Source organism: Cherax quadricarinatus, chromosome 15, assembly GCF_038502225.1.
Source record: "Cherax quadricarinatus isolate ZL_2023a chromosome 15, ASM3850222v1, whole genome shotgun sequence".
Lineage (NCBI taxonomy): Eukaryota > Metazoa > Arthropoda > Malacostraca > Decapoda > Parastacidae > Cherax > Cherax quadricarinatus.
Genome location: NC_091306.1, coordinates 43,112,220 through 43,138,582, shown reverse-complemented (window position 1 = coordinate 43,138,582; position 26,363 = coordinate 43,112,220). Strand labels below are relative to the sequence as shown.

Below are 26,363 nucleotides of genomic sequence, written 5' to 3'. Positions count from 1 at the left end.
CCTGAGAACTACCAGGAAACTGAAGAAGCGGACAAGCAAATGATATGTAATCACAGCTTATTATCACACACGTGGTAAGAGCATCTGAAAATATAATGTGGAGGAGGCTGGTTGATCACTTAGAGAGGACAGGGTTGAGGGAAGGTAAACTCTGCTTCATGAGTCTGCTTATTCCGTGAGAGAATGAATGGTATACTTTTGATATACCTTTAATATATATTTGGTATACCTTTGATATTCCTTTGATATGTCTTTGATATACTTTTAACCGATTTTGAAAGTTTTCTTGCTGCGATAGGCCGGCCATGGACCAGGCTCGTCTGGCGCCTGTGTGATCTGTGTGATATCACAGACCGGTTAATCAGGCCTGTGATAAATATGTGGATGAATGTGCGATAAATATGAATATGTGAAGACTTCTCCACTTGTTCCAGCTATGTTGCTGATGTCTTCTGCAAGAATGTTGAATAGTCTGGATGTTGATACAATGCTATTCCATTGAAAAACATTGATATAATGCTTTTTAATATATTTATTCAGCATTTTCTGACATATCTCTCGCTCCAGTTTGTTAATGGCAGTGTTCAGATTTGGGACTAGACCCTCAAGTACCTTATATATTATCATGTATCTCTCCTACACTCCAGCGAGTATATCTTTAGGATTCTGAGGCATTCCCACTGATATAAATACTTTTTTGGCTCCATGTGGGCCGTATTTGTTCCACTTGATATCTCTTCCGCTCTTGATGGAGCCGTCAACACTGAGCAATACTCTAAGCAAGAGAGCACAAGAAAATTGAATATTGTTTTGAAAGCTCTCATTATTCATCTCATCACTTCACTGACTGTCTTGATGGTCAGCTGATAGTCAGCTGACATTATTACATTCAGGTTCTTCACATGTTCTTTTTTTCTTCTGTGCAGTGGTCTTGTTTTATATTCAGTGTATTCTTTTAGCTCTTCATTCTTTCCATATCTAAGGAGTTGAAACATGCCACCATTGAAGACTTTACTTATATCTTCTTGTAGTTTTTCCATGTCTTTTACAGGGGTGACATTCATGTTGATTTAATATCATTCGCAAATGATACGAAACTGTGTCGAGTGTTTTAATCTATGTTTGCTATGATGATAAGAAACAGCTGAGGTGCCATGACTGTAACTTGGGATGTCGAGCCTTTTAATTTGCTAATGCTGGATTTCATCATGTTTGCTACTACTCTTTGTGTTCTGTATGGCAGAAAGTTGAAAATCTAGTTGCCTGCATTTCTCTTTGTACACGTCGCCCTCCTTTTATATACAATCACCCCATGATCGAATTACTTTGCGAAATCTGTGTATACCACATCTACATTATGATTTTCATTCATAGTGGTTTAGTAGTTGTAACAAGCATGATTTTTCCTCTCTAATTTAGCATCTCATCACCCTTTCAAAGCTTTTATGATGTGCGACATTACGTGCTTCTGGTCTGTATGTTGTTTGGCTATCCTCCACTGCCTCTTTTATGTGAATACTCTTTAAGGTCTTTGGGATTACAAGAAGAATTTGTACTCACCAGAGACTGATTCGCAAATTAGACGAACAAGCAGAGGTAAAGAATTACCGTGGATCAAAGAATACTTGACAAACGGTAGATAGAGAATAATGGTTAAGGTGGACGTTTCTGGACTGGAAAGGGCAATGAACTATCCCCCCCCAAGAATAAATACTAAGAACATTACTGTTCTTAACAGATGTTAGGAACTTGCCAGAGGAGATTGTGTTATTGTTCACCGATGACCTAAAGAGAACGAGAAGAATAAAAAAAAAAACGGAAGAGGATAGAGACAAGCTACAAGATGACTTGAACAAGCTAGCAAGAGTGGTCGAGCAAGTGCCTGTTCAACTTTAACCCAAATAAGTTCAAGGTTATGTAAATTGGAGAGAGAGAGAGAGAGAGAGAGAGAGAGAGAGAGAGAGAGAGAGAGAGAGAGAGAGAGAGAGAGAGTGAGTGAGGATCAGAGACAGTGGTCATCTTCAGTTTACTTGCAGTTTACCTGGAGAGGGTTCCGGGGATCAATGCCCCAGCGGCTCAGTCTGAGACCAAGCCTCATGGTAGATCAAGGTCTGATCAACTAGGCTTTTACTGCTGGCCGCACGCAAACTGACTTACGAACCACAGCTCGGTTGGTCAGGTACTAATTTTAGGTGCCAGTCCAGTGCCTTCTTGAAGACAGCCAGGTGTCCCTTATGTATGCTGGGGGGCAGTTGAAGAGTCTTGGGCCCCGGACACTTATTGTGTTGTCTCTTAGTGTGTGTGTGTGTGCGTGTGTGTGTGTGTGTGTGTGTGTGTGTGTGTGTGTGTGCGTGTGTGTGTGTGTGTGTGTGTGTGTGTGTGTGTGTGTACTCACCTATTTGTACTCACCTATTTGTGGTTGCAGGGGTCGAGTCATAGCTCCTGGCCCCGCCTCTTCACTGATTACTACTAGGTCCTCTCTCTCCCTGCTCCATGAGCTTTATCATACCTCGCCTTAAAACTATGTATGGTTCCTGCCTCCACTACTTCACTTTCTAGACTATTCCACGACTTGACTACTCTATGACTGAAGAAATACTTCCTAACATCCCTTTGATTCATCTGAGTCTTCAACTTCCAATTGTGACCTCTTGTGTCTGTGTCCCATCTCTGGAACATCCTGTCTTTGTCCACCTTGTCTATTCCGCGCAGTATTTTATATGTCGTTATCATGTCTCCCCTGACCCTCCTGGCCTCCAGTGTCGTCAGGCCGATTTCCCTCAACCTTTCTTCGTAGGACAATCCCCGTAGCTCTGGGACTAGTCTTGTTGCAAACCTTTGCACTTTCTCTAATTTCTTGACGTGTTTGACTAGGTGTGGATTCCAAACTGGTGCTGCATACTCCAGTATGGGCCTGACGTAAATGGTATACAGAGTCTTGAACGACTCCTTACTGAGGTATCGGAACGCTATCCGTAGGTTTGCCAGGCGCCCATATGCTGCAGCAGTTATCTGATTTATGTGCGCCTCAGGAGATATGCTCGGTGTTATACTCACCCCCAGATCTTTTTCCTTGAGTGAGGTTTGCAGTCTTTGGCCATCTAAACTATATTGTGTCTGCGGTCTTCTTTGCCCTTCCCCAATCTTCATGACTTTGCATTTGGCAGGGTTAAACTCAAGGAGCCAGTTGCTGGACCAGGCTTGTAGCCTGTCCAGGTCTCTTTGCAGTCCTGCCTGATCCTGTGTGTGTGTGTGTGTGTGTGTGTGTGTGTGTGTGTGTGTGTGTGTGTGTGTGTGTGTGTGTGTGTGTGTGTGTGTGTGTGTGTGGCATAGCATAGGATCCAAGAGTCCAGGAACCAGAAATTCCGGCGACAGTAGTCTTTAGAAACAAAAATCTGTGTCAGGAAATGGAGATGGAAGCGTAGCAACACAACTGGGTGAGCACACTCTTCAACAGGTCGCCATTATCACTCGCCTGCAACACATTACCAGCTACTGGAATCTGCTAAATAAATTTTGAGGCGATGACGATGATCAGAAGGGGCTACGAGACAGGTAATTCGAGGCTTTACTCCAAAAATATAGAAGTATGTGGCGTTTACTGGCGGCCATGTTGAAAGATGGTGAGCAAGACGCATCTCACAAGGTATCAATCTTTCCCAAGATTCCTCGTCTTTAGGAGCGAGGTGAGGCTTTCAGCCGTCCGCTCAAGCAGCCAGCCAGTCAGCCAGCCAGTCAACCACCTAACCAGTCATTCAAGCCAGTAAATCATTCAGCTGGTCACTCACTCAGCCATCAGTCGTCCAATCAATCAGTCAGCCAGCCAGTCAGTCATCCAATCAATCACTTAGCCAGTCAGTCATCAAATAAATCAGTCAGCTATTCACTTACCCAGCCATCCAGCCAGTCAGTCAAACAATCAGTTAGTCATTCAGTTAGTTATCCAGTAAGCCACTCAGCCAGCCACCCTCTCCCTCAGTCATCCAGCCAGTCAGCCAGTAAGGGATTCCAATCTATCAGCCAGCAAACCAGTTATTAAGTCAGCAAACCAGCAAGGAAATCAGCCATTCAGTCTGACATCCAGTCAGTTTGCCAGCTAATCACTTATCCAGTAAGAAGTATAAATAATAGAAGTCCTCAGGTTGTTCTTCAACTCTATATATCCTTGGTTAGGTCTCATTTAGACTATGCTGCTCAGTTCTGGTCACCATATTACAGAATGGATATAAATGCTCTGGAAAACGTACAGAGGAGGATGACAAAATTGATCCCATGTATCAGAAATCTTCCCTATGAGGATAGACTGAGGGGCCCTGAATCGGCACTCTCTCGAAAGGCGTAGAATTAGGGAGGATATGATTGAGGTGTAAAAATAGAAAACAGGAATAAATAAAGAGGATGTAAACAGCGTGCTAAAAATATCTAGCCTAGACAGAACTCGCAGCAATGGTTTTAAACTGGAAAAATTCAGACTCAGAAGGGATATAGGAAAGCACTGGTTTGGTAATAGAGTTGTGGATGAGTAGAACAAACTCCCGAGTACCGTCATAGAAGCTAAGACGTTGTGTAGTTTTAAAAATAGGTTAGATAAATACATGAGTGGGTGTGGGTGGGTGTGAGTTGGACCTGACTAGCTTGTACTACTAGGTCAGATGCCGTGCTCCTTCCTTGTGTGAATGTGACTGACCTGACTAGGTCAAGGCATTGGCTTAAGCCGGTGGGAGAGTTGGACCTGCCTCGCATGGGCCAGTAGGCCTGCTGCAGGGTTCCTTCTTTCTTATGTTCTTATGTATACCTGGAGAGGGTTTCTGGGGTCAACGCCCCCACGGCTCGGTCTGGGACCTGGCCTCGTGGCAGATCAGGGTCTGATCAACCAGGCTGTTACTGCTAGCCGTTTCAGCTGTTACTGCTAGGGAGTGATTTCCGTGTGCAAGTTTGGTACTAATCCCTCTAGGATTTTCCAAGTGTATATTATTATGTATCTTTCTCTCCTGCGTTCCAGGGAATACAAATCAAGGGATTTCAACCGTTCCAAGTAATTTAGGTGCCTTACCGTGCTTATGTGTCCCGTGAAAGTTCTTTGTACACTCTCCAGGTCAGCAGTTTCGCCAACCTTGAAGGGGGCAGATAGTGTACAGTAGTATTCCAGCCCAGAGAGAACAAGCGATATGAAGAGAATCATCATGGGCTTGGCGTCCCTAGTTTTGAAGGTTCTCATTATCCATCCTATCATTTTCCTAGCAAATGCAGTAGATACATTGCTGTGGTCTTTGAAGGCGAAATCATCTGACATTATCACTCCTAGGTCCTTCACATTACTTTCTCGCTCTATTGTATGGTTAGAATTTGCTGTATACCCTGAGACAGTTTTAATTTCCTCAAGATTTCCATAACTGAGTAGTTGAAATTTCTCTTCACTGAATTTCATTGGTTCACTCATACCTGGAGTTTACCTGGAGAAAGTTCCGGGGGTCAACGCCCCCGCGGCCCGGTCTGTGACCAGGCCTACTGGTGGATCAGAGCCTGATCAACCAGGCTGTTGCTGCTGGCTGCACGCAAACCAACGTACGAGCCACAGCCCGGCTGATCAGGAACCGACTTTAGGTGCTTGTCCAGTGCCAGCTTGAAGACTGCCAGGGGTCTGTTGGTAATCCCCTTTATGTATGCTGGGAGGCAGTTGAACAGTCTCGGGCCCCTGACACTTATTGTATGGTCTCTTAACGTGCTAGTGACACCCCTGCTTTTCATTGGGGGGATGTTGCATCGTCTGCCAAGTCTTTTGCTTTCGTAGTGAGTGATTTTCGTGTGCAAGTTCGGTACTAGTCCCTCTAGGATTTTCCAGGTGTATATAATCATGTATTTCTCCCGCCTGCGTTCCAGGGAATACAGGTTTAGGAACCTCAAGCGCTCCCAGTAATTGAGGTGTTTTATCTCCGTTATGCGCGCCGTGAAGGTTCTCTGTACATTTTCTAGGTCAGCAATTTCACCTGCCTTGAAAGGTGCTGTTAGTGTGCAGCAATGTTCCAGTCTGGATAGAACAAGTGACCTGAAGAGTGTCATCATGGGCTTGGCCTCCCTAGTTTTGAAGGTTCTCATTATCCATTTTTCACCTGCCTTGAAAGGTGCTGTTAGTGTGCAGCAATATTCCAGCCTACATAGAACAAGTGACCTGAAGAGTGTCATCATGGGCTTGGCCTCCCTAGTTTTGAAGGTTTTCATTATCCATCCAGTCAGCCAAGCAACCAGCCAGGCAGTCGGTCAGACAGTCAGCCATTCAATCAGAGAACCAATCCACAAGTCATGTAACCAGTAAGCCAGTAAGGAAGCCAAATTACCCTTCAGCTAACCAGCCAGTTAACCAAAGAACCAGAGTTAGCCTCCTAGAACTTGAAACTGACAGAAGATACCAAGCTACCTCAGGAGAAAACTGTTCAGAAGATACCAAGCTACCTCAGGAGAAAACTGTTCAGAAGATACCAAGCTACCTCAGGAGAAAACTGTTCAGAAGATACCAAGCTACCTCAGGAGAAAAATGTTCAGAAGATACCAAGCTACCTCAGGAGAAAAATGTTCAGAAGATACCAAGCTACCTCAGGAGAAAAATGTTCAGAAGATATGATTGTTCATCATACAGTTACTAACAAACGTAAAGAAAGTGGTTAGCTAAGAAAGATAGACAGAAGAGGGCGAAAATTTGAAGGGATCTAATTCGAATTAAATCACTTAAAATTAGTGAACCTCTTCCGAACGGATATAATATTTAACGACTAGACCTTCTTAATTAGGATCAGGACAGTAAGCACCTCTTAGGTTATGTTTGTGTTTCGGTAATTCTGTCAGTGTAGTGGTGAGTATAAGGAAAGGTGTTCCGCAGTTACCAATACAGACACAGTGTTCCACAGTTACCAATACAGACACAGTGTGCCACAGTTACCAATGCAGACACAGTGTGCCACAGTTACCAATACAGACACAGTGTTCCACAGTTACCAATACAGACACAGTGTGCCACAGTTACCAATACAGACACAGTGTGCCACAGTTACCAATACAGACACAGTGTTCCACAGTTACCAATACAGACACAGTGTTCCACAGTTACCAATACAGACACAGTGTTCCACAGTTACCAATACAGACACAGTGTTCCACAGTTACCAATACAGACACAGTGTTCCACAGTTACCAATGCAGACAGTGTTCCACAGTTACCAATACAGACACAGTGTTCCACAGTTACCAATACAGACACAGTGTTCCACAGTTACCAATACAGACACAGTGTTCCACAGTTACCAATACAGACACAGTGTTCCACAGTTACCAATGCAGACAGTGTTCCACAGTTACCAATACAGACACAGTGTTCCACAGTTACCAATGCAGACACAGTGTTCCACAGTTACCAATACAGACACAGTGTTCCACAGTTACCAATACAGACACAGTGTGCCACAGTTACCAATGCAGACACAGTGTTCCACAGTTACCAATACAGACACAGTGTTCCACAGTTACCAATACAGACACAGTGTTCCACAGTTACCAATGCAGACAGTGTTCCACAGTTACCAATACAGACACAGTGTTCCACAGTTACCAATACAGACACAGTGTTCCACAGTTACCAATACAGACACAGTGTTCCACAGTTACCAATACAGACACAGTGTTCCACAGTTACCAATACAGACACAGTTTTCCACAGTTACCAATGCAGACAGTGTTCCACAGTTACCAATACAGACACAGTGTTCCACAGTTACCAATACAGACACAGTGTTCCACAGTTACCAATACAGACACAGTGTTCCACAGTTACCAATACAGACACAGTGTTCCACAGTTACCAATACAGACACAGTGTTCCACAGTTACCAATACAGACACAGTGTTCCACAGTTACCAATACAGACAGTGTTCCACAGTTACCAATACAGACACAGTGTTCCACAGTTACCAATGCAGACACAGTGTTCTACAGTTACCAATACAGACACAGTGTTCCATAGTTACCAATGCAGACACAGTGTTCCACAGTTACCAATACAGACACAGTGTTCTACAGTTACCAATAGAGACACAGTGTTCCACAGTTACCAATGCAGACACAGTGTTCCACAGTTACCAATGCAGACACAGTGTGCCACAGTTACCAATACAGACACAGTGTTCCACAGTTACCAATACAGACACAGTGTTCCACAGTTACCAATACAGACACAGTGTTCCACAGTTACCAATACAGACAGTGTTCCACAGTTACCAATACAGACACAGTGTTCCACAGTTACCAATACAGACACAGTGTTCCACAGTTACCAATACAGACACAGTGTTCCACAGTTACCAATACAGACACAGTGTTCCACAGTTACCAATACAGACACAGTGTTCCACAGTTACCAGTGCAGACAGTTTTCGACAGTTACCAATGCAGACACAGTGTTCCACAGTCACCAATGCAGACACAGTGTTCCACAGTTACCAACACAGACACAGTGTTCCACAGTTACCAATGCAGACACAGTGTTCCACAGTTACCAATACAGACACAGTGTTCCACAGTTACCAGTGCAGACAGTTTTCCACAGTTACCAATGCAGACGCAGTGTTCCACAGTTACCAATGCAGACACAGTGTTCCACAGTTACCAACACAGACACAGTGTTCCACAGTTACCAACACAGACACAGTGTTCCACAGTTACCAATGCAGACACAGTGTTCCACAGTTACCAATGCAGACACAGTGTTCCACAGTTACCAATGCAGACACAGTGTTCCACAGTTACCAATGCAGACAGTGTTCCACAGTTACCAATACAGACACAGTGCTCCACAGTTACCAATACAGACACAGTGTTCCACAGTTACCAATGCAGACACAGTGTTCCACAGTTACCAATGCAGACAGTGTTCCACAGTTACCAATACAGACACAGTGTTCCACAGTTACCAATACAGACACAGTGTTCCACAGTTACCAATACAGAAACAGTGTTCCACAGTTACCAATACAGACACAGTGTTCCACAGTTACCAATGCAGACACAGTGTTCCACAGTTACCAATGCAGACAGTGTTCCACAGTTACCAATACAGACACAGTGTTCCACAGTTACCAATACAGACACAGTGTTCCACAGTTACCAATACAGACACAGTGTTCCACAGTTACCAATACAGACACAGTGTTCCACAGTTACCAATACAGAAACAGTGTTCCACAGTTACCAATACAGACACAGTGTTCCACAGTTACCAATACAGACACAGTGTTCCACAGTTACCAATACAGACACAGTGTTCCACAGTTACCAATACAGACACAGTGTTCCACAGTTACCAATACAGACACAGTGTTCCACAGTTACCAATACAGACACAGTGTTCCACAGTTACCAATACAGACACAGTGTTCCACAGCTACCAATACAGACACAGTGTTCCACAGTTACCAATACAGACACAGTGTTCCACAGTTACCAATACAGACACAGTGTTTCACAGTTACCAATACAGACACAGTGTTCCACAGTTACCAATACAGACACAGTGTTCCACAGTTACCAACACAGACACAGTGTTCCACAGTTACCAATACAGACACAGTGTTTCACAGTTACCAATACAGACACAGTGTTTCACAGTTACCAATACAGACACAGTGTTCCACAGTTACCAATACAGACACAGTGTTCCACAGTTACCAATACAGACACAGTTTTCCACAGTTACCAATACAGACACAGTGTTCCACAGCTACCAATACAGACACAGTGTTCCACAGTTACCAATACAGACACAGTGTTCCACAGTTACCAATACAGACACAGTGTTCCACAGCTACCAATACAGACACAGTGTTCCACAGTTACCAATACAGACACAGTGTTCCACAGTTACCAATACAGACACAGTGTTTCACAGTTACCAATACAGACACAGTGTGCCACAGTTACCAATACAGACACAGTGTTTCACAGTTACCAATACAGACACAGTGTTCCACAGCTACCAATACAGACACAGTGTGCCACAGTTATCAGTGCAGACACAGTGTTCCACAGTTACCAACACAGACACAGTGTTCCACAGTTACCAATACAGACACAGTGTTCCACAGTTACCAACACAGACACAGTGTTCCACAGTTACCAACACAGACACATACCTGGTCATTATGTATCATATATAAAAACTTACTGCCGGTGGCGACCATCTTGCTTATCTTCCTTCACGTCTCCCTCAGCACCATCTTCCTTCTCCTCCCGTCTTGTTCTTCCTCCCGTCTGTGAGTGTACAGTACGTTCTTCTTTTTAGCGTTCTCTGCTTCCGTGTTCCTCAGCGTGTTCTTCACTAGTATATTCTTCCTCCAGTCTTCACTGGTCCAATCTTCCTCCAGTCTTCACTGGTACAATCTTCCTCCAGTCTTCACTGGTACAATCTTCCTCCAGTCTTCACTGGTACAATCTTCCTCCAGTCTTCACTTGTACAATCTTCCTCCAGTCTTCACTGGTACAATCTTCCTCCAGTCTTCACTGGTACAATCTTCCTGCAGTCTTCACTGGTACAATCTTCCTCCAGTCTTCACTGGTACAATCTTCCTCCAGTCTTCACTGGTACAATCTTCCTCCAGTCTTCATTGGTACAATCTTCCTTCAGTCTTCACTGGTACAATCTTCCTCCAGTCTTCACTGGTACAATCTTCCTCCAGTCTTCATTGGTACAATCTTCCTTCAGTCTTCACTGGTACAATCTTCCTCCAGTCTTCATTGGTACAATCTTCCTTCAGTCTTCACTGGTACAATCTTCCTCCAGTCTTCACTGGTACAATCTTCCTTCAGTCTTCACTGGTACAATCTTCCTGCAGTCTTCACTGGTACAATCTTCCTCCAGTCTTCACTGGTACAATCTTCCTCCAGTCTTCACTGGTACAATCTTCCTCCAGTCTTCATTGGTACAATCTTCCTTCAGTCTTCACTGGTACAATCTTCCTCCAGTCTTCACTGGTACAATCTTCCTCCAGTCTTCATTGGTACAATCTTCCTTCAGTCTTCACTGGTACAATCTTCCTCCAGTCTTCATTGGTACAATCTTCCTTCAGTCTTCACTGGTACAATCTTCCTCCAGTCTTCACTGGTACAATCTTCCTCCAGTCTTCATTGGTACAATCTTCCTTCAGTCTTCACTGGTACAATCTTCCTCCAGTCTTCATTGGTACAATCTTCCTTCAGTCTTCACTGGTACAATCTTCCTCCAGTCTTCACTGGTACAATCTTCCTCCAGTCTTCATTGGTACAATCTTCCTTCAGTCTTCACTGGTACAATCTTCCTCCAGTCTTCATTGGTACAATCTTCCTTCAGTCTTCACTGGTACAATCTTCCTCCAGTCTTCACTGGTACAATCTTCCTCCAGTCTTCATTGGTACAATCTTCCTTCAGTCTTCACTAGTACAATCTTCCTCCAGTCTTCATTGGTACAATCTTCCTTCAGTCTTCACTGGTACAATCTTCCTCCAGTCTTCACTAGCAAACTATTGTAATATAAAAAGCTTATTTCATGAAACAATCAACAACGTTCATGGAGTCACAAGTGAGCGAGAGACAGAAACCTGGCAGACAGGTCAGGCTACGAGGCGAGACGTAAGCTAGGAGAAACAGGTCAGAGGAGGAGCAGCAGCAGTAATAATAGTAGTAGTAGTGGTGGTAGTAGTAGTAGTAGTAGTAATAATAGTAGTAGTAGTGGTGGTGTTCAGTCAATAAAGATTTGAACAAGTCTGGTTATGTCTACCTTTAACCATTCCAGTGTAAGCCCCTTGAGGGACTCACACTGGAAAAATAAAGTAATGATAAAGTCGGAAGCAAAGATCAGGTGAAGATGAGATGAGGTGACGGTATCATGTCAAGGGTGAAAGAGTAAGACGCATGTCCAACAGTTGGATATCTTTATTATTGACTGAAACGTTATGCTTACGGTTTCTTCAGTCAAATACAGAGGTAACCTAAACAGAAACAAAACAAGGAATATGACTTACGTTACGAATGTTGTTCATAAAGACGCAGTTTCAACAAGAGGGCGGCGTCTATGAAGGCTACGAGAGGACTGATGTGACAGAGAACCATGATCTGACACGGCAGAAAAGATTATCATTTGTCAACAAAGCGAACACTTCTATTACGTCTGTCAGAAACGGGCAAATGGAGAAGGAATTGTAATAGACACTGAAAGCATTACTGAAAGGAGGAGTATTAATATGAATCACAAAGCTGCAAAATGTATTAACTTTAAATTATGCAAGTTTATTAACCCGTGGATGAAGGGTGTTAAGATTTCGCATATTAAGGTCGCGCAGAAGGCCAAATGCGAGAGTTTTCAAAGGAAGATGAGTAGGTTCGTTTAGCAAGGAAGATGGCGGAATTTATCAGCCTCAGAGGACTGCCAAGGTGAGAGACTGAGGGCGCGAACAGTGGAATTTTCTGAGTTAAGAAATTAAGGATCACAAATTCAGAGAGCGAAGAGAAAGAGAGAAATGGTTCATGGTAAAAACATGTAGTGGATGTCCATTGTTACTGTGCACAGGTATGCGGTAGACAGCAACGATGACACTGAGTGTTGAACACTAACATCTACGACAGGAACTGTACATGTATGGTATACACTACCAACATGCAACATCTGGGTATCTTTATTGATGACACTCCGCCATCCAGTGGCTTCAATACAAATTCAAGGACATAATGGGAAGACAGATTCTTCAAGACTACGGTACTCTTCATCAATTCCAAAACTGAGGAACTGATTACGAAGTCTTTTGTATATAGTTCTGCTGTCTTCCCATTATCTCTTTGAATTTGTATTGACGAAGCCACTGGAAGGAGATACGTCTACAATAATGTTACACAGATTTAGCACATGTGTCAATTCTTCACCACGAGAGGAATTATCTAACTAGATTCCGCTTCAGATATACCCTTGATAGCTGGAGTAACATTGTTAAGTGTAAGAAAAGGTTGAAAGAGAATAGTCATGTGGCTAGATAGCAAACAAATTATCTAAATGGCAAAGCAAGAAAGAAGAATGTGCACCAATAGAAGGATGTAGAATACTTTCTAAACACTCCTTGTAAAAGTTAGCCAGAACAGGGAAAAGAGGTGATCCCATTGCAATTCCAAAAGGCTGGCAAATAGAGAAGCCAACTACCGTAAATCAAATTCACACAAACAGAAAAATCCTGTCATCAACTGAAATTTCGCCGCTGCGAGGCTTCGTCAAGTACATGGAACACATAATCACATTATGCATACAAATTGCAAGTCACATGTTAAGCGACACGGAGGATATGGGAATGGAAGACCAAGTCACATCAAGAAAGGAAGCTTTGCTTCACTCACCTGTTCAACATTTTGGAATCTTTATTATGGAAACGTTTCGCCAACCAGTGGCTTCATCAGTCCAGTTCAGAGAAGAACGGTGGAAGATGAGGAGGAGTCTGAGGTAATCAGTCCCTCAGCATAGAGTCGATGTGTTCGGTCCATCACTCTACAGAAAAGTGCAGTATATGAGTGACTGAAGACATCGACTCCAGGCTGAGGGACTAATCACCTCAAACTCCTTCTCATGTTCCGTCGTTCTTCACTTTACTGGGCTGAAGAGTCACTGGCTGGCGAAACGTTTCCACATAAAGATTACCAAATGTTGCACAAGTGTCTCATTCTTCATCGTGTAGGTATTCTAAACCATTTATATTAACTGTGTGTTGTTCTTGCTTGATCTGTTGTTCTTACTTGATCTGTTATTCTTGCTTGATCTGTTCTTCTTGCTTGATCTGTTGTTCTTACTTGATCTGTTCTTCTTGCTTGATCTGTTCTTGCTTGATCACGGAGATTCCCCTGTCACGTATCTTAGCTTCTGTCAGATGAACAGTTGTTCCTACAAAGCACCTTTACTTAGATTTGTCTCTCTCGTGGTTTAATAGCAGTGCCTTTTTCCTACCCAAGAGGCGAGAGTTTAGGTACTGATGTACCAAATGATCAATGGTAGTGTCTAGGATTCTGGATGCATTTTTGTGTTGTTTTGTACGAGTGTCTGCAGATTGTGGGCTGTCTCACCAACCTAGTATTCTATGCGTCTTTTATTTGGGAAACTGTAAACTTCCTACAGTATCTATGGTACTGGTGTGGCTTTAAATTTTGGAGAACTCATTGCTGGTCTGTGTGGTAAGGACTGTGCTGTCTCCTTGTTAGATTTCCGGAGTACTGGAAAGAATGAGGAGTCGATCAATGAGCACTCTACTTCCAGACTTGTTATGCATCTTAAGAACTGTATGTCTACGGGAATGTATAAAGTGAAGTGGAAACTAAGAAGAATAAAGCCATCTTCGGCGTACTTCTGTTCTCCTTTTAGATATTCGTCACTACACATCCAGAGAGCCCGAAGAAAAAAAATCGGTGATCATGGATCCTGGGAAGGTCGAGACATATGGGCGAGTCTCCTCACACCCACTGTCCCTGTTAACCTTCAGTAAAAAGATACCTGGGAGTTAGTGGATCGTTGTGGGTCGCATCCTGGGGAATGGTCAAGCACTACAAACTATTGAGCAACTCGAATGTCTCTCAAATGACCTAATGATGCACTCTCTGTGCCCAAACTAAATAACAAACGAATCATGAAAGCCGCGAGGTGGAGTGAATAATCGTGCAGTAAGTCGTCTGGTTTGATGCGAAACACATCTAGAAAAAAAATCTGCGAATCATCCTTCTCTTCTTTCCAGGCGAACTGGCTGGATGCTTCCACGTATAGTTCATGACCCATCCCTGACAGCCTCAAGGATATTGCTGATGACCCAACCCCGGCAGCCTCAAGGTTACTGTTAATGACCCAACTCTGGCAGCCTCAGGGTACTGTTGATGACCCAACCCCGGCAGCCTCAAGAATACTGTTGATGACCCAACCCTGGCAGCCTCAAGAATACTGTTGATGACCCAACCCTGGCAGCCTCAAGGATACTGTTGATGACCCAACTCTGGCAGCCTCAGGGTACTGTTGATGACCCAACCCCGGCAGCCTCAAGAATACTGTTGATGACCCAACCCTGGCAGCCTCAAGGTTACTGTTGATGACCCAACCCTGGCAGCCTCAAGGATATTGCTGATGACCCAACCCTGGCAGCCTCAAGGTTACTGTTGATGACCCAACTCTGGCAGCCTCAAGGATACTGTTGATGACCCAACCCTGGCAGCCTCAAGGATATTGCTGATGACCCAACCCTGGCAGCCTCAAGGATACTGTTGATGACCCAACCCTGGCAGCCTCAAGGATATTGCTGATGACCCAACCCTGGCAGCCTCAAGGTTACTGTTGATGACCCAACCCTGGCAGCCTCAAGGATATTGCTGATGACCCAACCCTGGCAGCCTCAAGGTTACTGTTGATGACCCAACTCTGGCAGCCTCAAGGATACTGTTGATGACCCAACCCTGGCAGCCTCAAGGATATTGCTGATGACCCAACCCTGGCAGCCTCAAGGTTACTGTTGATGACCCAACTCTGGCAGCCTCAGGGTACTGTTGATGACCCAACTCTGGCAGCCTCAGGGTACTGTTGATGACCCATCCCTGACAGCCTCAAGGATATTGCTGATGACCCAACCCTGGCAGCCTCAAGGTTACTGTTGATGACCCAACTCTGGCAGCCTCAAGGATACTGTTGATGACCCAACCCTGGCAGCCTCAAGGATATTGCTGATGACCCAACCCTGGCAGCCTCAAGGTTACTGTTGATGACCCAACTCTGGCAGCCTCAAGGATACTGTTGATGACCCAACCCTGGCAGCCTCAAGGATATTGCTGATGACCCAACCCTGGCAGCCTCAAGGATACTGTTGATGACCCAACCCTGGCAGCCTCAAGGATATTGCTGATGACCCAACCCTGGCAGCCTCAAGGTTACTGTTGATGACCCAACTCTGGCAGCCTCAAGGATACTGTTGATGACCCAACCCTGGCAGCCTCAAGGATATTGCTGATGACCCAACCCTGGCAGCCTCAAGGTTACTGTTGATGACCCAACTCTGGCAGCCTCAGGGTACTGTTGATGACCCATCCCTGACAGCCTCAAGGATATTGCTGATGACCCAACCCTGGCAGCCTCAAGGTTACTGTTGATGACCCAACTCTGGCAGCCTCAAGGATACTGTTGATGACCCAACCCTGGCACCCTCAAGGATATTGCTGATGACCCAACCCTGGCAGCCTCAAGGTTACTGTTGATGACCCAACTCTGGCAGCCTCAAGGATACTGTTGATGACCCAACCCTGGCAGCCTCAAGGATATTGCTGATGACCCAACCCTGGCAGCCTCAAGGATACTGTTGATGACCCAACCCTGGCAGCCTCAAGGATATTGCTGATGACCCAACCCTGGCAGCCTCAAGGTTACTGTTGATGACCCAACTCTGGCAGCCTCAAGGATACTGTTGATGACCCAACCCTGGCAGCCTCAAGGATATTGCTGATGACCCAACCCTGGCAGCCTCAAGGTTACTGTTGATGACCCAACTCTGGCAGCCTCAAGGATACTGTTGATGACCCAACCCTGGCAGCCTCAAGGTTACTGTTGATGACCCAACCCTGGCAGCCTCAAGGATACTGTTGATGATCCAACCCTGGCAGCCTCAAGGTTACTGTTGATGACCCAACTCTGGCAGCCTCAGGGTACTGTTGATGACCCAACCCCGGCAGCCTCAAGAATACTGTTGATGACCCAACCCTGGCAGCTTCAAGGATACTGTTGATGACCCAACCCTGGCAGCCTCAAGGTTACTGTTGATGACCCAACTCTGGCAGCCTCAGGGTACTGTTGATGACCCAACCCCGGCAGCCTCAAGAATACTGTTGATGACCCAACCCTGGCAGCCTCAAGGATACTGGCAGCCTCAAGAATACTGTTGATGACCCAACCCCGGCAGCCTCAAGGATACTATTGATGACCCAACCCCGGCAGCCTCAAGAATACTGTTGATGACCTAACCCCGGCAGCCTCAAGGATACTGTTGATGACCCAACCCCGGCAGCCTCAAGGATACTGTTGATGACCAAACCCCGGCAGCCTCAAGGATACTGTTGATGACCCAACCCTGACAGCCTCAAGAATACTGTTGATGACCCAACCCTAGCAGCCTCAAGGATACTGTTGATGACCCAACCCCGGCAGCCTCAAGAGTACTGTTGATGACCCAACCCTGACAGCCTCAAGAATACTGTTGATGACCCAACCCTGGCAGCCTCAAGGATACTGTTGATGACCCAACCCCGGCAGCCTCAAGGATACTGTTGATGACCCAACCCCGGCAGCCTCAAGGATACTGTTCATGACCCAACCCCGGCAGCCTCAAGGATACTGTTGATGACCCAACCACGGCAGCCTCAAAGATACTGTTGATGACCCAACCCCGGCAGCCTCAAGGATACTGTTGATGACCCAACCCCGGCAGCCTCAAGGATACTGTTGATGACCCAACCCCGGCAGCCTCAAGGATACTGTTGATGACCCAACCCCGGCAGCCTCAAGGATACTGTTCATGACCCAACCACGGCAGCCTCAGAGATACTGTTGATGACCCAGCCTTGCAAGCTACACAATATACCTCAGGTCCGGCCCAGCAACTCTTATAGACAAAACTTATGTGGCATCTTAAATACCCGGCTTTCACGCACAACAAATATATTGACATAATTATTGAATCACTTATATGACTCGATCGTAAGATAAGACACGTTTTTATAACCCGGCAAGGGATATAGTTATCGAATACACTTTCACACTTAATTTTATATGTAATTTTGCTACCTGAAGGCAGAGGAGAGGCGGGAGTCCACACGGAAGCCGCTTCGACCACATATTTTGCAGAGAATATTACCGAGCGTAACCTCCCAAGGCATTGCAGCGAGCACAGTAACTTACGGAGGAAGGAAACCTGACGCACGCGAGAGGCAATTTCTGAATGATGTTGGGTGTTGATTGATAGGTAGTCAGTCACGCTGTGACCTAAACGGATGCTATTCGTTGAACCCAGGTTCAACGGATAGCGTCCTGTTTGACTTGTAAATGGTCCAAGTCGGACCGAAACGTCGTGGTAAACTTCTCTCTCCTATGTGCGGGTTATTTGTGTATTGTTCCAGACACAGTATTGTGCTTCTGATGTATGTAAGGGGCTGCGATGATCTTCGATCCGGTGATCCGGTCTCAGATCACGACTCTTAACTTGAACAATAAAATAAATTCTCTCAAAAGGGGCAATTAAAGAAATAAAGGAGTTCCATTGAGTGTATTCCAATGTAAAGAGAAGTTCACGGGATGTACCTACTATCTTATATGTTCATGAAACAAGAAAATAACCAAAAATCCTGCAAGTGTGTGTGTGTGTGTGTGTGTGGAACATTTAATTAACCGTCGTCACACATTCATATGAGTAAATGGTTGTGTTTCACTGGGCAGTTGTTGTCTGCCAACTACTGTTATTTCACTTCAGTGAGCAAGACTTTGGAAGACAGCATCTGAAGCAGCGAGATAATCATTAGACGTTGAACTTTTGATCTGTAATGGCCTGAATTCATGTTGTGTCATATCACATTTTTCTAGCTAGTGTTTCCTCTCGCTTGATAAGTTACAGTTACAGATTTGATGCAATGTTCAGAGATGACCTGGGATGCTACTGGAGAGAATGAGATAGTACTGGAGCAAGACCAGGGATAGTACTGAAGAAAGGTTGAGGACTGTACTGTAGTAAGACCTGGGATAGTAATGAAGCAAGACCTGGGATAGAACCGGAATAAGACCCGGGACAGAAACAGGGTAGGCTCTGGGACAGTACCCGATACAGTGCCGGGATAGAACCTGGGTCAGTATTCTGATCCATGGTGCAGTACTGACGTAGAACTCTGATGACTTCCAATATTTTCGATAATTTTTTTCCATATACTCAACATTCCTTCTATTTTTGTTCTCCAGTCTGTCTACACATCTCAGTTTTTTCACCCACTCCTCTTCTGATACATCCACACAAACATTTCCTCCAAATTCCTTTTTTTCCATCTGATCTCTATCCTCATATTTCCTATTCATCTGTTTATTATTACCATCTATCACTTGACTCGAGTCACTCTTCGCCCATTTAGGCTCCAACTTTGGTAGCTGTTCTGATAAATCTTTCAGTAGCACTGTGGTATCTGCAAATACCAACTACGATAACTCCTAAGTTATATGAAGCTCGTTGAAGCACAACTCTCCCTAACACCAGTATTAAAGTCACACCATTACAGACATACAGACATACTTAGACATACACTCTCACAGGAGCTTATAATAACATCTTTATTTCTACAAGTACATGTACAAGGTATATAGACCATAGCTGACATCAGTGACATACTACTATATAGAAAGCCGCTTGTTATGCTGAGTATTTCGGGCAAATTAGATCAGTTTTGTCCCAGGATGCGACCCACACCAGTCCACTAACACCCAGGTACCCATTTTACTGATGGGGAACATAGACAACCGGTGTAAAGAAACACGTCGAATGTTTCTACCCTCGCCGGGAATCGAGCCCGGACACTCGCTGTGTGAAGCAAGAACTTTAGCCACCAGGCCACGGGGCACCATATTTGCCTCTATTCCCTTCATTTACCATCCTAGTTACATTGCTTCCATACCCACCTTCATAACAGTACATAAATGCAGCCAACAGCACTGTTGTCCTCCTGTTTTGACACGTAAGTGTTTCCCTTCAAAACTGTCAACCATCACACCACGATCTTCTTCTACATTCACTTTGACACAGCTGTTTGCACTCGAGAGTGACAATCACATTGACTTTCCCATCAATCATCAGTCACAACTCTTTCATATACTTTGTGATACACTCGAGAGAATATAAATTTTGAAATCACTGTTATCCCTTACCTTTTCTATGTATCTCAGAGAGAGAGGGAGAGAGAGAGAGAGAGAGAGAGAGAGAGAGAGAGAGAGAGAGAGAGAGAGAGAGAGAGAGAGAGAGAGAGAGAGAGAGAGAGAGAGAGAGAGAGAGAGAGAGAGAGAGAGAGAGAGAAAGGGGTTGAGAGAAGGAATAATGCAAACTTTAATGCATTGCAATCGCTGTCTCTATCCACAGATTGTTTTCATGTATAAAAGTCTTTAATTGCTAGTCTTGGGAAATATTCATGGCAGTGGAGTGATGAGTCACGTGAGTCAGTGGTGAAATGCTCAGTGATGAGTCAGAGGGGTTAAGGATGAGTAACACTGGTCAAGGATTTGTCACAGAGGACAAGGTCAAGGATAAATCAGAGTTCAGGGATGAGTGACATAGGTCAAGGATGAGTCTAAGGGCTCAAGATCAAAGATGAGTCACAGGGGTCAAGGATGAGTGATATAATATTATAAACATCTGAGTATCTTTATAGGCGAGACGCATCGCCCCCACCACATGCTTCTTCAGTCGAATACAGTGAATACAACACTGGCAGCAGTGGGAGGTAGTCAGTCCCACAAACCTAAAGCATACGCAAGCTGCCAAACATTGTATACTAGAGGAGAGATGAGGTGAAGCAGCTGGAGTGGACGTCACAAGTGAGCAGGGCCCCTTGAGTGGGCATAGGTCAACAGTTGTTAGCAAAGGAATTGTTGGAGGCTCCCTGAACCACGACACCCTGGTGTTGATGTGTCAGACATGTGTTATGGTTGATGAACCACGACACCCTGGTGTTGATGTGTCAGACATGTGTCATGGTTGATGAACCACGGCACCCTGGTGTTGATGTGTCAGACATGTGTCATGGTTGATGAACCACGGCACCCTGGTGTTGATGTGTCAGATATGTGTCATGGTTGATGAACCACGGCACCCTGGTGTTGATGTGTCAGACATGTGTCATGGTTGATGAACCACGACACCCTGGTGTTGATGTGTCAGACATGTGTCATGGTTGATGAACCACGGCACCCTGGTGTTGATGTGTCAGACATGTGTCATGGTTGATGAACCACGGCACCCTGGTGTTGATGTGTCAGATATGTGTCATGGTTGATGAACCACGGCACCCTGGTGTTGATGTGTCAGACATGTGTCATGGTTGATGAACCACGACACCCTGGTGTTGATGTGTCAGACATGTGTCATGGTTGATGAACCACGGCACCCTGGTGTTGATGTGTCAGACATGTGTCATGGTTGATGAACCACGGCACCCTGGTGTTGATGTGTCAGATATGTGTCATGGTTGATGAACCACGGCACCCTGGTGTTGATGTGTCAGACATGTGTCATGGTTGATGAACAAGACACGTTTCCCACACCTGCGAGTCTTTATTGCCGCAACGTTTTACCCAAGTGTTGAAAGTAGATCTTATATATTACATTGTCAATATATAACGTCACTAACGTGATGAGTCACTGGGGTCAAGGTGAGTCACAGGGGTCAAGTATTAGTTACAGTGCTCAAGAGCGAGTCACAGGGGCCAAGGATGAGTTGGCGTCAACTGTGAGTCACAAGGATCAAGAGTTAGCCGGAGGTCGCCATTAAGGGCAGTAATGACACCCGTCACCTCCCGTTGTGATGTACTTCAGCTGGGCTTGTGAGGTAAAAAAAAATATATATATATATAACTTACAATATAGTTCAGAGGACAGTTCACCACAGGAACTAAGCCACAGGTCCCAAGACCTACACAGCACGAGTACTGCTCCAAGCCAGTACTCTGCCCAATGTCTCCAACAGTTTCCTCCAGAGACTTCAGCAGCCTTCTACGGAGCTCCGCACACAGCAGCAGCTCCGCTCGAAGTCTCTCGACCATGCTCTTCCTTGGGCTTATATGGTGGTCCACGCACCCTCCACAATGAGGTGTGCACCACTTATTACGACCTGACGCCGAGATCTGACGCCAGTGACGAACAAAGGAGCTGATACTTAAGCCGAAAAGGCGTGGCTGCTTAGCCACTTGCCAAGGCAAGGTGACCATATAATTAGCTCTCCCTAGAGACCTCACAATCCCAGCTGAACTACATCACACCGTCTCCCCTGAAAGGTAATGCCTACTTAACCTCCACAGATTCTACCAGCCCTGACGAAGGTTCATTCCATTTTAAGGCCCCAAAAAGCCCTATTTACCTACTTCCATGTTGTCTAACACTCTTAAAGAAGGTTGACACCTGGCCCAGGCCCTGAGTAATCCTACTTACCTGTCTCTACAGTGTCTACCAGCCCTGAGAAAGAAGGTTGACAACAGTGCTAGGCTCTGGGGAGCGCTCTCGTGGTCCCTCACATTATCAAGGAACAACATAAATTTTATTACAAACCGAAGATTATTTTTTTTACAAAGTCCTTAGCACACACATGTAGTTTTAAGCTAGGCTGACCCAATGAACCACGTGACTCATTTCCATTAAGCCTGGTCATGGAAGGGGTTATTGGGGCGTTCACCCTGAAACACCCTCCAGGTAGATACACCCTCCAGGTAGATACACCCTCCAGGTAGAACAAACAGGAAAGATGGAGGGTCCGATATTTTCAATGCTAACGAATTCAGCTGTATGAATATTGGGCACGAACCTACTTCCGCTAGGAGCCCCGCCCATCGGTGAGAATGCCTTCAGCTGCTACACCCCATCTGATTCCTATATAAGCCTGCCGACTATATGCCTATACTATAGATTCATAAAGACTACGGCAATGAACACCTTCATCTAGTCTGAGGGACTGATTACCTCGTCCTCTACTGTCACCAGTTTCATCACCTTCAATAACATCTGTATCGGACTGACAAAGTCACCGGTTGGCGAAACGTCTTGAGAATAAAGATACCCAAGTGTTGCTAATATGTCTTATTAATTACCCCGCCGGTCTTGTGTGCCTTTACTTCTCTCGGTAAATATATATATATATATATATATATATATATATATATATATAAACACAGATCTCTGACTGAAGGAGACTCGAACCTACGAACCTTAGAACAAGGTACGCAGTGCTATACCAATCTACCCACACTGGACAATACTTCGGCGTGTAGCTTGCGCTGCACGTTGATCCAAGGCAGCCAGCTTTCAGGGAGAAGGCTTACAGCTTTTCATCTCATCCCCTGCATGCATCAGCCTTACTAGAGATTTTAACAACCCTTATCTATGTTTACTTTCAACTTTCTACCTTCGTAGGTTCGAGTCTCCTTCAGCCAGAGATCAGTGTTTGTGTATATTTCGCCTGCTCTTGCGAATTCCTTGTATATATATATATATATATATATATATATATATATATATATATATATATATATATATATATAGAGAGAGAGAGAGAGAGAGAGAGAGAGTTTACATTAATCTTTTATTCTTGACTGGTGGCGATGTAAGTTCATTTAGGTACAGGTACACTTAAGTACAATCATCATACATCTGGAGTTTATCTGGAGAGAGTTCCGGGGGTCAACGCCCCCGCGGCCCGGTCTGTGACCAGGCCTCCTTAGGTCAGTGTCCCAGGATGCGACCCACACCAGTCGACTAACACCCAGGTACCCATTTTACTGATGGGGAACATAGACAACAGGTGGAAAGAAACACGTCCAATGTTTCTACTCTGGCTGGGAATCGAACCCAGGCCCTCACCGTGTGAAGCGAGAGCGTTAACCACCAGGCCACCAGAGCCATATGTGAAAATTATCTAGAATAACCTCAAAAAAAGTCAGTGACAAATTTCCACTGAGGATCCTGCACTGTATTAATATTTAAAGCCCAGCAGTTAGTTACAGTAGAAATGAATCATGATTATATTATATTCTTAAAAATTAAAACGAGTAACTCAAGTGTGTGGAAATCAGTTATAGTGAAGAAGATACAATAGGAATATAGTAAAGTGAGTTATTTACATGAATATCAGAGAGGATTAGTTTAGAAAATAGGTACAGCAGTGTCAGCTGTTACAAGACCCTTTTTGTAGCTTCATTTATTAGGTGCCTTAATGGTTCTCTTCTAGAAATGGCTCATGTTGTGACAGGTTTTGACATGTACAGGTAATCCGTTCCATTTCTCTATTGCTGTACAGTAAAAGGTATTTGAAGCCTGACTCCCCTGAAGTAGGTACTACAAGATTATGTTCACTCTCCCTTGTACTACATTGGTTTTGGTTGGCAGCAAGATATTCTGGACACTGCTTGTGAGCAGTTGTATAAACGTGATTTAACTTCATTTGTTTTACTCTGTCTTCAACATTCAACACATTCAGTTGTTGTAATTCATCCTGGCCTATATGTTCTCTTGGACTCAGGTCCAGGACGAGTCTTACCATTTTGTTCTGGCCGATTTCTCGTCTGTTAATTTTTTTTTTAAGGCAAGAGTACCATAAAGAACAAGAATAATCTATATAGCATTGTATGAAAGCTAGTTAGTTATTATACACCCTATACCCATACTGTGGGCGGTAGGCAAAAAGATTACAGAGGTACATAATGGGTCCAGGGACCGGACCCCAAAGTTTTGACAGCTGAACAAGATACAGAGGTAATGAATCATTTACACGTCCAGTAAGCAAAGTCAGGGTATTTTTCCCAGAATGGTTTGTAATATACTACTGTGGATAAAATACTTTGATATATATCTTGACCATTTTTGAGTGAGTTAGACATAGGATCCTGCCAGCTTAGGTAGACACTGTGCCTCAGTAGATAGACACTGTGCCTCAGTAGGTAGACACGGTGCCTCAGTAGGCAGACACGGTGCCTCAGTAGGCAGACACAGTTCCTCAGTAGGTAGACACTGTGCCTCAGTAGATAGACACTGTGCCTCAGTAGGTAGACACTGTGCCTCAGTAGGTAGATACGGTGCCTCAGTAGGCAGACACTGTGCCTCAGTAGGCAGACACAGTGCCTCAGTAGGTAGACACTGTGCCTCAGTAGATAGACACTGTGCCTCAGTAGGTAGACACTGTGCCTCAGTAGGTAGACACTGTGCCTCAGTAGGTAGACACGGTGCCTCAGTAGGCAGACACTGTGCCTCAGTAGGCAGACACAGTTCCTCAGTAGGTAGACACTGTGCCTCAGTAGGCAGACACAGTTCCTCAGTAGGTAGACACTGTGCCTCAGTAGGTAGACACTGCCTCAGTAGGTGGACACTGTGCCTCAGTAGGCAGACAGTTCCTCAGTAGGCAGACACTGTACCTCAGTAGATAGACACAGTCCCTCAGAAGGTAGACACTGTGCCTCAGCAGGTAGACACTGTGCCTCAGTAGGCAGACACTGTACCTCAGTAGACAGACACAGTTCCTCAGAAGGTAGACACTGTGCCTCAGTAGGCAGACACAGTTCCTCAGTAGGTAGACACTGTGCCTCAGTAGATAGACACAGTTCCTCAGAAGGTAGACACTGTACCTCAGTAGATAGACACAGTTCCTCAGAAGGTAGACACTGTGCCTCAGTAGGCAGACACAGTTCCTCAGTAGGTAGACACTGTGCCTCAGTAGGTAGACACTGCCTCAGTAGGTGGACACTGTGCCTCAGTTGGCAGACAGTTCCTCAGTAGGCAGACACTGTACCTCAGTAGACAGACACAGTTCCTCAGAAGGTAGACACTGTGCCTCAGTAGATAGACACAGTTTCTCAGAAGGTAGACACTGTGCCTCAGTAGGCAGACAGTTCCTCAGTAGGCAGACACTGTACCTCAGTAGACAGACACAGTTCCTCAGAAGGTAGACACTGTACCTCAGTAGATAGACACAGTTCCTCAGAAGGTAGACACTGTGCCTCAGTAGGCAGACACAGTTCCTCAGTAGGTAGACACTGTGCCTCAGTAGGTAGACACTGCCTCAGTAAGTGGACACTGTCCCTCAGTTGGCAGACAGTTCCTCAGTAGGCAGACACTGTACCTCAGCAGACAGACACAGTTCCTCAGAAGGCAGACACTGTGCCTCAGTAAGTAGACACAATTCCTCAGTAGGTAGACACTGTGCCTCAGTAAGTAGACACAATTCCTCAGTAAGTAGACACTGTGCATGTCTATAGAGGAACTTTAGCCTAAGATTCGCTATTTTCACTACAATGTTCTTTATCAGTTCCCTTAACATGCACCCTTTGTGACACTCGTACAACCTAGCATAACTATGGGCTATTCGAAGTAAGAAATATGCACTGTTAGCCTGCTTTGTAACTCAAATGTATATTCTTAGGAAATAAAAGTTATCTGTTTTATTCTATGGAGAAAAACAATAGCCACTGAACGAAAGAAAATGGATACCAAAGAAAGAGGAGAAATGTTTTACGGGGTAACTTGTTTATTAAGGTTCTAATTTTGTGTTGTCACTATGGATTCCTTTAGT

General features: G+C 44.8%; 1 protein-coding gene across 4 annotated transcripts in view; it reads left to right on the top strand.

Moving 5' to 3' along the window:
• dachs (unconventional myosin-IXb-like dachs) overlaps window positions 1-26,363 on the top strand; it is a 663,425-nt gene that overhangs the window by 574,815 nt on the left and 62,247 nt on the right. The window lies entirely within an intron of this gene.